This window comes from Nelumbo lutea, chromosome 6, assembly GCF_056320005.1.
Source record: "Nelumbo lutea isolate HS-2025 chromosome 6, American lotus-T2T, whole genome shotgun sequence".
Classification (NCBI taxonomy): domain Eukaryota; kingdom Viridiplantae; phylum Streptophyta; class Magnoliopsida; order Proteales; family Nelumbonaceae; genus Nelumbo; species Nelumbo lutea.
The window spans coordinates 12,605,506-12,619,721 of NC_142689.1; the positions used below are offsets into that span (position 1 = coordinate 12,605,506).

The window sequence follows — 14,216 nt, forward strand, 5'->3', positions numbered from 1 at the left end:
TCTCTGAGGCTTTTGGAGTTAAGCCCACCATTCCTGTCCACTTGCCACCGGAGTTGATTTTGCGTCAAAATGCCACCTCCAACGTGTGCAATGATGGCTTGCACCCAAGAGACACTCCATCAACAGCAGTTTCAGTAGTAGAGGCTGTTGCGTATACTACATGGCATCCTGCCTGCACTACGGCAGGTAACCTCTTGGCTATTAAATGCCGCCTTTAACGTTAATCTTTTTCTACTTCAGGTTTTTTTTAAGCTTTTTCTTATTAACATTTTAACATGTTTCTATTTTAGGATAAAAAATATCTGCATTTGGGAGATGATTAATGGTTTCGATGAAAGTAAAGGATATCTTTATAATTTCTTTCTTCACAATGCATTTAATGCAAGATTTAATGTTTGTCTTTATCTGCCATTTACCTCTATTTATACCCTCCCTTTATATCTCCCTGGGTGCTCTTTTTCAGTTCTCTTCCCTGTTCCTTCTATGTTCCTTCTACTTCTTCAACTTTCCCTTTTGTTGCAGGTATTTCTTCATAGCATTTACTCTTAGTGTTACTTCCATGTTTAGTGTTAATAATATGTAGAATTATTATTTCTTGATAGCATTTACTCTTGGTGTTACTTGCTGGATTTTCTGAATAGCACTTACAACTTGAGAACATTCCAGCAAATAGCACTCAAGCAAGGTTCCTGGATTTTCAGCAGAAAACAACTAGAATTAAAATCAATTAAAGTCCTGGGTTTTCAGCAGAAATTGGTTAGAAATGACTAAGGCCTGTAAAGGATAATTATATTAAAAGGGAGGGCTGTCAATTAGCATGGACTTTATTGAATTTCAGTAAACCGTGCAATAGCTGATGATTATTGTTGACAGATATTCTGTTGTTTTCAGGAAAGTACATCAGTAGTTATTATGAAATATATCTAATTATTTTGATTAGATATTTTTTAATTGGCCTTCTAACATGGTGTGGAAAGGTTCTTCATGTTGTCTTGATCCAATGATGCTTGGTCTTATCAAGCTTCATCTCATGTAATTACTTTTCTTTTGCTCTATATCTTCCTGAAATCTGCATATGACTGTCTGATATTACATGCTTGGCAAGATAATGTTGACTTTGGTTCACCTAATGTGTGGCTTGCTTGGATATTAGGAAGAGATTAGGTCCCTATGATGCAAATACTGGTAGAAATGTGTATCATATCATTGGTTGAACTGAGTCATCAAATGTGTAGATCATAACCCTATTTAGCCCTTCTTGCATTGAAACTTCTCTTCTTTAATTTCATGCAGGCAGTATTCTATCTAGGTTGTTTTGGTCAAATTATTAGTGTTCTATTTATAGTTCATGTTCTAATTTGCATATTTATTCTTTGGCCAGTCTTTCCATTTCCGTTGAGGGAAAGCATACCTTTTCAATACTGCGAGATTTCTCTATGATTTTCTTATGTTCATGTTCTTGATTGCTGCGTTCTTTTTTCATAAAGTTGAACTCCCACATATTTATTTCTTTCTTTAAGTTCTGATTCTATTTTTATGCAACTTAACATAATTAATGTGTAGCTGTAGATATACACCTTACTATTTGAATTCCAGTGTGCTTTAAGTTTCAAATGGTATTAACTAATTATACTGAAAATTTGCCCTCCATGATTAATTTTTTTTGAAACAATTGATTATGTAGCTATTGGAAGTGTATCCAAATGAGTTTAGATTTCAAATCCTTTCTCAGGTCTTAGGTTTTTTCTCAAGATCAAGCCCTAGCCGAGCCGAGCTCAAGCTTATGAATCTTTGACTCGAGCAGAGATCGAGTCTCTGCATTGTTCTCTCTGAGAGTTGGAAATGGTGGCAAGTCTCTTGCTGTTTTGGAAAACAGTAACCAGCAGTCGGCTTCGGCTATTCCTGCGCTCAAAGACTTTGTTCCACCATCTCCCAAGCCAGTGCAGGACAAGAAGCCCTAGATTTTTGCCGCAAATGACCATGTTGCTCCTGTTGCCTAGTAAGTTTATTTCCTTTTATCTAAGTAAATTTGTTCATGCGCTCAAAGACTTCGCTCGGCTATTTGTTCATTTTCTCTTGGCTTTCAGCTAAGTAAATTTTTGAGATTGCAACTTTGCATACAACTCAATTTAGCCTTGTCTGACCAACCATATTGGGTCGGTTAGATTGCAGCTTTATATGGCAAGAGAAAATTTGGCACAGTTGTTCATGGGTGTCCTAACTTTTCTCTATGATGTACTCTCCCTCTCCCTCCCCCCTCTTTATTCACTTCGCATATCAATCTCTTTTTATTTCTTTCTTGTCTGTTTTAATGTAATTCGCACACATTGCTTGGACAGACCATGGTTTCCTTCTTCTGTATGGGATGTTGAAGCTCCTTATTGGATATGGGAGTGAATTTTGTATGAAATATTATGAATTTTGCTATTCTTTGGTTCTTAAGATCTCTGCATTCGCTTGGTTTATTTCAACTACTAGATGCAACCTTTCTCTCTTCTTTTCTGTATTTGTGCCTGCATTTAATTGAGCTGATTTTAGAGGGAAAGAGGGAGTTGATTGGTGTGAACTTTCAGAGACAAACGACTTAAGTAAATTTGTTTTTTTTTTTTTCTTAATTCCTTGAGCAGGGCTCAAGTTGTAGGATGGCCACCAATTCGATCTTTTCAGAAAAACACCATGGCTACCAACCCAGCAAAGAACAATGATGATGCTGAAGTAAAGTCAGGGTCTGGATGTCTATACTTTAAGGTTAGCATGGAAGGTTGATCTCAAAACCTATGGCAGCTATACAGAGCTTTCAGCAGCGCTTGAGAAGATGTTCAGCTGCTTTACTATTGGTAATCCCCCGTCCCTTACGTGCTTTGTGTAAGACCTTAACATGATTTATTTTGATGCCAAGATTATGTAAATGCTTGACTCTAAGATGAAAACCTGTTAATACAATTTTCCCATAGAAGTTAGGATATCCTGTTATTCAGAAAAATAATTTACATTTTGATTGCTGAAGAATGCGGAAGGCATGGACTGCTTCAGTTCTTTCTCTTGTATTCTCTAATTATAATCACAATCTTTGTGAAGTAGAAGATTGTGCACAAACGAATGCCTCTGTCAAGTCATGATGTCTTCCTAGGTTTACCAATTCTACCTTCCCTGTGCTAAATATAAATTAAAAGCAGGATTGTGACCATTGAATTTTTTCAATTATTCCTTCCTCTTTCCTTTTTGTCTTTGATTACCATAGTATTTCATAGATTTATGACAGTTCCAAATAACTCTTCACACTCTCATAATATGAAAAAGTGTTGATTACACTTTTGCATGGATATTCCAAGGCAGAGTGGTTCTCATGGAGTACCATTAGGAGGAACTTCACCATAATATGAACCTAGTCAGTAGGAGTAGATAGATGCTAACCCAGAAGTCAATATTGATCCAGACAACCTAAGCGCCCAAGTCTGGAGTTGACTTGCTTTCTGGTTGGTGGCCTAGACTTTGAAGGGCCATTATAGTCTGTTGTCATCTTTCCTATTTCTCTGCTTCTAGCTACCTGATTGTTTAATTGATGAAAAAAATTCTTCCTATTATCAACATGTTATATGCTTCATGTTTACAAAATTCCACATGAATGTTGTGAATCTGTGATGAAGTCTTCAATCTGTTGGGTCGCAGCTCCGAGGGCCATGGTGAAGTGCAAGAGTCGGAACTAGTGGCACCGCTAGAGGATTGAAGTTGAATGAAGCCAAAGGCATCTCTCTTCAAGTGTTTTTTAATCAGAGTACCTAGAACAAGGCCTTGGGAACGGGTCCTGAGGTTGGGTACTTCTGTAATTTAGCTGTTATTCTTCTTTATTGGGTCTGCTTCTCTCTCTCTCTCTCTCTCTCTCTCTCTGCGCAAGTATTGCAGTTTTGATTCCTGTAATAGAAAGTATTTAGTTGGCTTATGCAATAATTAACTGAGTTTCATTTTGCCTCTTTTTCATGTAGGGGCCAGACCTATCCTCCATCTTAAATTTGCGGATCCCACTTTGGACGTATTTGGATGGGGCCAAGGCGACATTAAATGCACAGAATTTGCCTCTACCAGTTCCAGGCAGGGATCATCTTTTCTTTCCTTTTCTCTCATAATACATTGCAGTCATTTATGTTAATTCTCATATTTTATATGGATATCAATATCACATTAGAAAAGCAATGTTTTATCTGATGTTCCACAACCACAAGCAGGTAATTTTTTGTTAGTTATTAGGAAATGGTGTGATGGTGATAAATTGATTGAGGCCATAAAAGGTAGCACACTGTAGATTCTTTATGTCCATATTTCTTCTTTACCGGTGTATCCATCATACTTGCTGAAGATTTTTCTTAACTGCCATTTTCATTTATTTAGAATCTTAGGGCTAGGAGAAGATGAAGGTGTATGGTTTGTATTTGAATACAACTGACATTCCTTTTTCTATGAGATTCAGATGACCGGCCTGAGTATGCTTCTATTCAGGCAATCTTTTTTGGCCCCTACCTTCTAGCTGGCCTTACCATGGGGACTGGGACACCAAAACAGGAACAGAAAGTTCTCTCTCCGACTGGATAACTGCAATTTCCCAGCTGATCTCTCTTTCCCAGGAAGCCAATGATACCACCCTTGTCTTCACAAATTCCATTCGTTCAATTACAATGGATAATTTTCCAGAGTCTAGCACGGATTCTGCTGTTCATGCCACCTTTAGACCTATCCCCAAAGACATGAACTCCTCTGATTTCTCATCACCAATGGATGTTGTTAGCAAGTCAGTCATGGTAGAACCATTTAGCTGCTTTAAGGCAAGTCAGCCATGCACATGATAGCAAAATCCAATTTTTGTTTTTTAATTAAAATTAATTATTTATTTGTTTTTCAGTAAATCTCGTGCAAAGAGAAGACAAAGCTTGAGCCATGTGCATGATAACATGCGCCATGCGCCGATATCCCACCCGACGAGTACTCCTGGCGAAAGTACGGCCAGAAACCGATCAAGGGTTCCCCCTACCCACGATAATATTTTAAATCCACTTGTCGTCAGCTTTCGATCTGGAATCTCGAGGCAAAGATCTTATCAAATCAAACGTTTTTCTATTTTGATTTCATTCCAGAGGGTATTACAAGTGTAGTAGCTTGAGGGGATGCCCGGCGAGAAAGCACGTTGAGCTGGCCGTAGATGATCCGACGATGTTGATCATGACATACGAGGGTGAGCACCGCCACTCACTAGCCTCCTCCGCCGTATTCGGTCACCGGAGGCTTGATCGTGAGAAACAAGAAGCAAAGTCAAAAGTTACACTGTAAAAACGTACACTTTTTAGGCATTTTCTCAATCAGAATTTATTTCTTAATCAGATTTTTTTTTTTTTTTTTTGTTTCTTTTCTCGTCTGATATATTCCACAAAACTTGTTGGTTCACTAGATGAATGGCATGTTTGATGACTTTGTTTGTAAGATGGTTCCATTATGATACACATAAAAATTATATTTCTTTTGGGAATTATATGTTTAATAACTTTGTGAGATCTTTTCTGTACTCGTGCATATAAAATTTGTATTTCTTCTCTTTGTTGTGTAATATATTTTTACAGATTAATTGGTTCGTTACATTAGAGACCCGGATTCGGATCCCACAACTACAGCTTCTATTGTTCTTTTTTATTCTCCCACTTATTCGGTATTAATTGCCCGTGCTGAGCACGGGCGCCCCTCGCTAGTCGCTAATATATATATTAAAGCCAAAGGGGTAATCTCTCCTTTCGCAAAACGGAATTTTACCGTTCAACACTGTAGTTTACATGAAAGGCAAGTGGTAACCACTTCTCTCTCCCTCTATTTCGCATGTATGACGCGTGTCCAAAAATTTTTTTCCCGTTCTCCCCATCTTCCTCTGACCACTTTGTCTCACTACTCTCTCTCTTGCTTCGACACACTTTTCTTTCTCTCCCAGCTTCCATGTCTATCTTCCCGCCCTCTCTCTCTCTCACTACTTCCTCTGAAAAACCGGGGACTTTCATCGCTTCTTCTTCAAGGTTTCTCCTCCTGCTTGACTTCTGTCTCGTCTACATCGGTTGCAGATCAGACCATCCCCTCTTCCCCCTGTTTTTCTGTCTCAACCGTCGAACTGGCGGTAGATCAGCCCAGAAGGAAGCCAGACCCACCGTCCCCTATTTGGTGGTAGTTCCAGCCATCATACTAGTCTCTAGCTAGTTTGCATGTAGTTCCAGCCATGCCAGACCCACCGTCGCGGTAATCTCTCTCTTCAGCTGGTTTATCTCTTTGCCTTGGACATACAGTCTTCTCACAGAGGGGCCCTTTCCCTTGGGGCATGCAGCGATAACACTAATGTTCTTAGGGAAATCAAGCCCTAATGACTGTAAATGTCCAAGAAGAAATCCATGAGAAAGCCCAAGTATGGTGTTTGGCTTCATGTGAGAGAATACTTTCTGATAATTATCTGCTTGTGCTGCATCGGAAGTCAATAGCAACACCAGATCACTGCCAGAAATAGTTTCCCATATATCTCCCACAGGGTACCACTTTCTTCGGTAAAACCAGTAGAACGAGCTTCCTCAAAGGAACGTGAGCCCTTCCTCAGACCAATCTTGACCACAATGTCGGATTTTGCTACTGCAAGAGAATCTCTCAAGTTCTGAGCTTGGGCAGGCCCCTGAGACCCCCACCCAATGACGCCAATCTGCTTGATGCCCTTGAAGGCATCTGGCAGCAAGAACGTAAGACCACTCAGAAACATGTCTATTATTGCAGATATTCAAAGAGTATATTTTACAGATTTATATACATATTTTTGGAGAGATTTAAACCTGCCAATCTCTGTAATATACTCTCTTTTTTTCCTGCCTATGCTCTTTCAGTCAAAGGGAACTCAAAGGATATTGGCCCCTGCATGATTGTGAGCAATGCAGCAACAGAAAGGTTTCATGCTTTGTTTTATACATTCACTAAGTGAAGTTCTGTCTCCATTATATTTAGCCATTTTAGTATCCAGTGGCTATTGTTTACTGAGATGAAGTGGGCAGTACTTTCCTGTTTCCAGACCATTTTAAAAGCTCTTTGCAGTACCCTTCTTATTCTTCCTCCACAGCTCAAAACCTACAGTCTTTTTGTTAGGGAAAAAATTACAAATTTGAATAAATGAATTGTTGTTCGGTAATTGCACAATGCGCATGTTTCTCATTCTAGTTGTGTTTGCCTTACTATTGATGTGTTTGTGTAGGTATGCTTTTTTTATCAGTTGGTGTATTTATTGTGGACCTTTCTCATTTTAGTTGTTTGACTGACTCTTTAGGGACTGGGTAGCTTAGGCTAGCTCAACAATGGATCCTTAGTTGCTAATTGCCTATACATTATTTTTTCAATACCAATAAAGATTCAATGGTTAGCAATCAAAAAGAAAAAGAATACTGTAGTCTATTACATACTACATTTAAATTGTAGGTGGGGAGTAGCCAAGGGCCCTGTCCTAATTTTCCATGGGTGTTGGTTGTTCTTTGAACTTTGTACTTTCTGTTCCTTTTTTTTTCCCTATAACAAAGCTTTGCTCTTACTGATTAAAAAGAACATAACAAGTCTGGCAAAGTGCACTTAACAATGAGCCTTGCTTGTGAATCCAAATGCACCTTCTAAAATACTGTATGTACCCTCAATTTTTTTTAGAATTGATTCATTTATGATATCACGTAGACACCATTGATCAGTTCAGGTGCATTAGTTATAAAATCTTGAACTGCCATTTGTTTGGGTTAGTTAAATTTTAATAGAATTGATATAAGTGACCCTAGTCTTGGAAACATGAACAACCTAGAATAAAAGATAAAGGCATTGCCATAATCAAATCTTGGAAGTTAATTAAAAATTTAAAATATCAGTACCACCCCAAAATAATGCCAAATTTTATGAGTTTCTAAAACAGGTAAGGCCAAGTAAACATGCATAGATATTTAGACTTACGGTAAAAAGAATAAAAGAACAGCCCACCTACTAGCTCAATTATAAAGTGATGGTGCAATAGTATTGATTTGCATGTTAAAATGATTTGGTGGATTAATTAATGATCTCGTAGATTATCCACTGGAGTGGAATCCTGGCTTTCTAGATCTAATCTCTCTCTCTCTCTCTCTCTCTCTCTCTCTCTCAATTTGGGAAACTTTCTTTTATACATTTATCCTTTTATGCTTATTAATTAATGTATTTCCTTGATCTGGAAACTGATCAGAGGGAAAGTAAAGAAAGCAAGAAATAAGGAAAAGAAAAGATTTGGCAGATTAGAAATAAACAAGTACATAGATAGGTAAATAAGAATTAAATTACATTTAGAAGAGATGAAAGATAACACTAATCCCAAGAACTATATCCTTAAGTTACTGAGCCATTATATTGAAGCATGTCTTAACCTATGATACCCATATACCTCTACAATTGTTAGTGTAAATTTTGTATCCAATAATGTAGCCCGCCATAACCTTGCTGTATTCAGGTAACATAGGTCTTAATTGGTTAGCAGTAATATGTTACTGGGTAGGGCTGATCCCAAATTCTTGGAACTGACCCCTAACCAGGTTGGCTCCAGGGTCTAGGGGTTTACCCTACCTGAACTGACCATAAGAACCAGCCTTGGTTGGCCTAGGTGGAACCAGCCTTGGAATCGAATTTTCCTTAAAATAAATCCCAAAATACTTTGATGATGTGAACTTTTTAACCCAAGTACTCATGGTTACAAAGACCATGGTCTCAGTTGACCATTGAGCCACTTAAGTGAATTGATCATTTTTCTTCAATTTAATATTTGAATGTGTATAATATGTAAGTTTTGAATTATATATTCTCATTATTGAAAATCAAGTTTGAACATTTTATGATTGTGGTATGCCTAAGTCAGGCTTGTTTGGAATACTAGAGGTGTGTTGGGCTATGCCTAAGTCTGTGAAGGAGCTGTTTATGAGTTGGAGATTGGAGGGCCTTAGCAAGAAAGGCAGGCTTGTTTGGAATACTATTCCGCAGGCTGTTCTTTGGTCCATTTGGATGGAAAGAAACAATAGAATTTTTTGTAATCAATCTAAAAGTCAAGATGAGATTTTGCAGAAAGTGGTGGGGAAGATTTGCTCCTGGGTGTCAGTGAATGAGGAGTTTAAAAGTCGGAATGTTTCTCTCCTTCTTTGTACTAAATCATGGATGTTCTTGTAATATGTTTTGGGCTCAGGAAGGCCTAGTTGACCCAAGTCTTGTTGTATTTGGCTTTCTCATTGAATAAAATTACTTTACCTTTTTCCAAAAAAAAAAATTATGATTGTGGTTGTTGTTGTTGTTGTTGTTCTGGCCTTTGCCTCAGAACCACCAAGGCCAGGACCGACGTTGGAACTGATCTTGATAGGGTGGGTTCTGGTCCCAAAAACCTGGAACCAACAACCCATGCTCACCCCTATGGATTAATATACACGTATTATGGAGCTTGGCAAAACAGAACCTTTAACTGTGGATGGAATTTGAGTGCCTACTGGAAAGAAAATGTAAATGAAGTGCTATTGCCATCTGTCAAATTTGGAATTTATCAGTGATTGCTTCTAAGCTGACTCCATATAATTGGGATAAGGCTTGGATGATGATGGATGATCAGTGTTTCCTTATGAAGTGTGTAACTATTAACATCAAAGAAATGATCACCAGGGTTTGAAATGGTATCAAATATTGTATTTATACGAAAAGTATTGAATTATCACCACTCTTGTTCATGTGACATCTTTTATTTAGTGCACTTATCTCAATCTCTTCATCTAATTTGGCTAAGTAGGTACAGGATTACAAAAAAAAATATATGCTTCAGCTGGTCAAGTTGACAACAATCCAGTTGAAGAGGTATCCAATTTCTGTTCTCTTCATTATTTTCAAATTCAATCATGATGGAGGGGTAACGAATTAAATTTATTTTCCTTGCTAAATCCAGATTAATAATAGAACACTAATCCATTTAACTTTGCGCAGGTTGAAATAATTGCAACGTATAGTGACGCTTCCGGCAACATTCAAATTAACTGTCAGATCTAAATACCTGTCTGCTTCCTGGGTGTGGGAGAGCCCTGCTGATAAAAAGCACAATGATTTTAATGTTGTGTAGGAATTTCTCCTCTCGTCAAGCATGAGAATAAGAGATAGACAAAATGCTCATTCATGTCAATTCCTATCAGTTTAAGAATACAGGAAGCCATATGGATACAGAACTTATAACCTGTTATTAACTATAGTATCATTTTCATCTGTATTGGCAAAAGTTTTGCCAGTCAGGTTATTTAGAGAAGTATAAATAAACAAGAGACCTTCTGTGTGGCAGCGTTTTTAGGGTTATAAATGTGCCTCACATGTACTTGTTGAATTCTGCTATTCATGGGGCAACTTTCAACCAGGAAGCTTTTGCCAGTTTCCAAATGTCCAAAATAAGCTTTTTGTTGTAGGCATTTCTTAGAATTGAAAAATGAGAACTCTGGAAAGATAATGTTACTTTGGGAAGCTCCAGTACAGAAGTGAATGCTTGACAAATCCACCGGTCTCCTTTCTATGGATTCTCTGGAATGGTCATGTCATCCTTGTATACATTAAATAGGTCATACCAATTAAAATATAATAGGTTGTAATGTCTAGAATATATGTCTAAAATTTTGATTTGACTACCTTCTCCTTCTGTATTAATAACACTGCTATTTGTTTCCATCGTACTGCTTTATTCAGGCAAGAAAAGATTCATTTCAACATGTGATGAGTGGAATGGATGATAGAAGTGAGCTTTGTACTGATGAACATCAATTCAAGGATGGAGGTATGCAGTATCATCCAACCATCACAATGAATCCAATAAAGCTCCAGCAACAGGTTGACTGTCAAATTCTTCTAATCTCAAATTCTAAATATCTTTAGGACAATGGATTCAGGGTGGTCATGTTTTTTAGTTTTGCAGAAACTGCAATGGGCAAGGAGGGAACTTCAAACTGCAGAGCTCATCCACCAGAACAAATAGTCTGAAAAGCAAATGCAAGCAGCAGCAATTGAACAATCCAAACAGCCCAACACTACAGTCAAGGGAAAGTACTGTATATGGAGAGAATACGAAAGTCCAAATTCTGACTCCACCTCATAGCTTATGAGGGATCAGATCATAATGGCAAAGGCATATGCAAGCATTGCTTTGTCCAAGAAAGATGATGGTCACTATGAATCCTTGATGAAACACATCAAAGACGATCAACGTGCTATTGGAGAAGCAAATTCTGATGCTGAGTTACATCCGAGGTATCTCCAATTAGACCTTGAAAAGGTTATCACATAGTAGTTAACGCTTAGTATCAATGCACTGAAGAAGAAAAGTGCCTTCTTGATCCAGCTAGCTTCAAAGATTGTACCTAAACCATTGCATTGCCTCCCATTGCAGCTCACAACAGATTATTTCATGCAGAATCACAAAAATAAAGAAATCGTTAACATAGAAAACTGGAAAATCCTTCTCTATACCATTATGCCATATTCTCTGGTAATGTGCTTGCCACTTCTGTGGTTGTCAATTCTACCTTTCTGCATGCAAAAGAACCACAGAAACATGTTTTCATATAGTCACAGATAGACTGAACTTTGCAGCCATGAAGATGTGGTTCCTTGTCAACTCTCCGGAAAGTGCTACAATCCAAGTTGAGAACATTGATGATTTTAAGTGGCTAAATTCTTCTAACTGTTCGGTTCTTCGCCAACTCGAATCTGCACGAATCAAGGAATATTATTTCAAGGCAAATCATCCATCTTCCCTTTCTGATGGATCTGATAATCTCAAGTACAGAAATCCTAAATACTTGTCTATGCTGAACCATCTGAGGTTTTACCTTCCTGAAGTTTACCCAAAACTGGAGAAGATATTGTAGCTCAGAAGGATTGACACCTGTTTGGTCTGTCGACCTGCATGGAATGGTTAATGGTGCAGTGGAGACCTGTAAAGAGAGCTTTTATCGGTTTGACAAGTATCTAAACTTCTCTAACCCAAAAATATCTGAGAATTTTGATCCAAATGCTTGAGGGTGGGCATTTGGAATGAACATCTTCGACTTGAAGGAGTGGAAGAAACGAGATATTACCGGGATATACCACCATTGGCAAGACGTGGTAAGAAATTATGCAAGTGTCCATTTGATCTACCTACAGTCTTTTTACAACATTAGACGAACTTGAGGAGCAGCATTTTCCTTTGAGTCCTGAATTTTTCTTGGGAAATGTAAATGCTCAACTCTGCTTTTCCCTTTTTTTCCTTCCATTATCAAGTTATCAACCAGACCTTAAAAAATTCATTGATTAAAAAAGAAAAAAAACTGAAAATATACCATTTCTGAACTGTTGGGTTAAATCTCGCTGGCACGTGTTTCTTCCACGTGAAGCGACGCAGGTTTTTTTGTATTTACCCCGTCCAAGTGTACGACTTTGATTTAATAACTAGACGGGTAGAACTCATAGAAGTAATAGCTGTCTCAGCATATTTTTGAAAATTTAATTACCATAGAAGGGCATAAATAAACGTTCCATTGTGATTTTTTGTTTTTTTGGTTATTTTTTCATCTGAGCTTAGTTTTTTTATTTGCGGCATATTTAATTATATGCAGTAGAGGTGGCTTATTCCACAAAACTTGTTGGTTCACAAGATGAATAGGGACCCGGATTCGGATCCCACCACTACTGCTTCTATTGTTCCTTTTTTATTCTCCCACTTACTCGGTATTACTCGCCCGTGCTGAGCACAGGCGCCCCTGGCTAGTCGCTAGTATTCCCCGTAAAAGAAAATAAAATTAGCCGAATTCCTCCCGCTGGTAAATATTTCACCCACAAAGCTCCGTTTGGGAGGAATACAACGGAAAAACTTACAACCTATCAGCTGGCATTGAACCAATTGGGTAGTGTTCACCAAAATTCACGGGGGTTATCACGTCTTTCCGCATCATATATTTTTCCTCCAAAAAAATGATAAAAAAAGTCCCATCAAATTATTAAGGTCCGTTTGGTTGTCAGAATTGGAATTTGGAATCAGGATAGATATTCAATAGTATCAAGTTAAAACATTAATCAATGCCGAATTCCATTTTGGAAGTCAAAATCGACGTCAACCAAAATTTTTAATTTTACTCCTAATAAAAAACTTAATTGTAGCAACAACAACGCTAGTGTTTGGAATCGATGCCTTTCTTTGAAAATAACAGTGCCACATCTAAAATACATTTTCCAGACAACGCTTGATGTTTGGTTATGCAATTTTTAGGAAAAAGAAATAAACATTTTTTCAAAACCATACTTTGAAAATTGGGAAAGGTGTGGTGTGAGGAAACCCATATGCCATCAACAATAATGCTACCAAATAGGAAAAAAAGAAAAAAAAATGTTTTCTATGAAAACAGTATGCCAATGCAGTATCACTTTCTTAAGAAATGGCATTTGTTCCAAACACCACTAAAAACAACAACAATTGGCTATCATCTCAATGTTGCCTTCTTTAATGGTTCTATCAGTGGCAATAGAAATGATATATCCCCCTAGCCATGACTCGGTGATCAAGATTGTTGCATTATGTCCTCAATTTAGGATGCTTGGGAACAAACTAGGTGTAGAAGCATGGAATGGATAGACCCATCACACAACATGCAATGAGAATGAAAACTTACATATTAGCCTCAAATCAACACCAAACAAGGTGTCTGATGCACTGATGCCCAAAGATTACATCACATGACATGCAATGAGAACAAGGACCTACATATTAGCCTCAAATCAGCTACCAATTATCATTTACATAAAATTCAAAATATTATTAAATCAAACACCTATATGTTTACTTTGAAGGAAAAAAAAAAGATAAGGATAGGAAGGGAAAAGTCAAACCTATACAAATGTGGGTCATATGCCTAAGCTCATATGTCTTCCAACAATATGTAGGTCAAACAAGGTTAATTTTAACTTATTATCATACTCTATCCATACTTGTACGGTGTAAAATCCCAAAATATGTCCCTTCCCCAAACCCGGTTTTTTTTCAAGCAAAAAATCCCCCCCCCCTCATGCCAAGTGGGGGAAGATACATATTGTGTAGGGTAAAAATCGTCATCCCTAGATCACCTGCAATATGCAGTCTCTCCATGGCATGCACCCTGCTTTTCCCAATTCCCAAT

General features: G+C 37.7%; 2 long non-coding RNA genes and 1 pseudogene across 3 annotated transcripts; all 3 read left to right on the forward strand.

Moving 5' to 3' along the window:
• Positions 1–48: 48 nt before the first annotated feature.
• On the forward strand, positions 49–5,030 carry LOC148847388 (uncharacterized). The gene is made up of 6 exons (XR_016100874.1): positions 49–186; positions 1,733–1,999; positions 2,628–2,837; positions 3,670–3,852; positions 3,984–4,089; positions 4,895–5,030. It is a non-coding gene; the product is annotated as an uncharacterized LOC148847388 (long non-coding RNA).
• Positions 5,031–5,888: 858 nt separating this feature from the next.
• On the forward strand, positions 5,889–9,316 carry LOC148847389 (uncharacterized). Its single transcript, XR_016100875.1, has 2 exons — positions 5,889–6,749; positions 6,891–9,316. It is a non-coding gene; the product is annotated as an uncharacterized LOC148847389 (long non-coding RNA).
• A 1,332-nt stretch (positions 9,317–10,648) lies between these two features.
• Positions 10,649–12,396, forward strand: LOC148847390 (putative galacturonosyltransferase 3; annotated as a pseudogene). The gene is made up of 2 exons (XR_016100872.1): positions 10,649–10,896; positions 10,982–12,396. The product of XR_016100872.1 is annotated as a putative galacturonosyltransferase 3 (transcript).
• Positions 12,397–14,216: the final 1,820 nt, after the last annotated feature.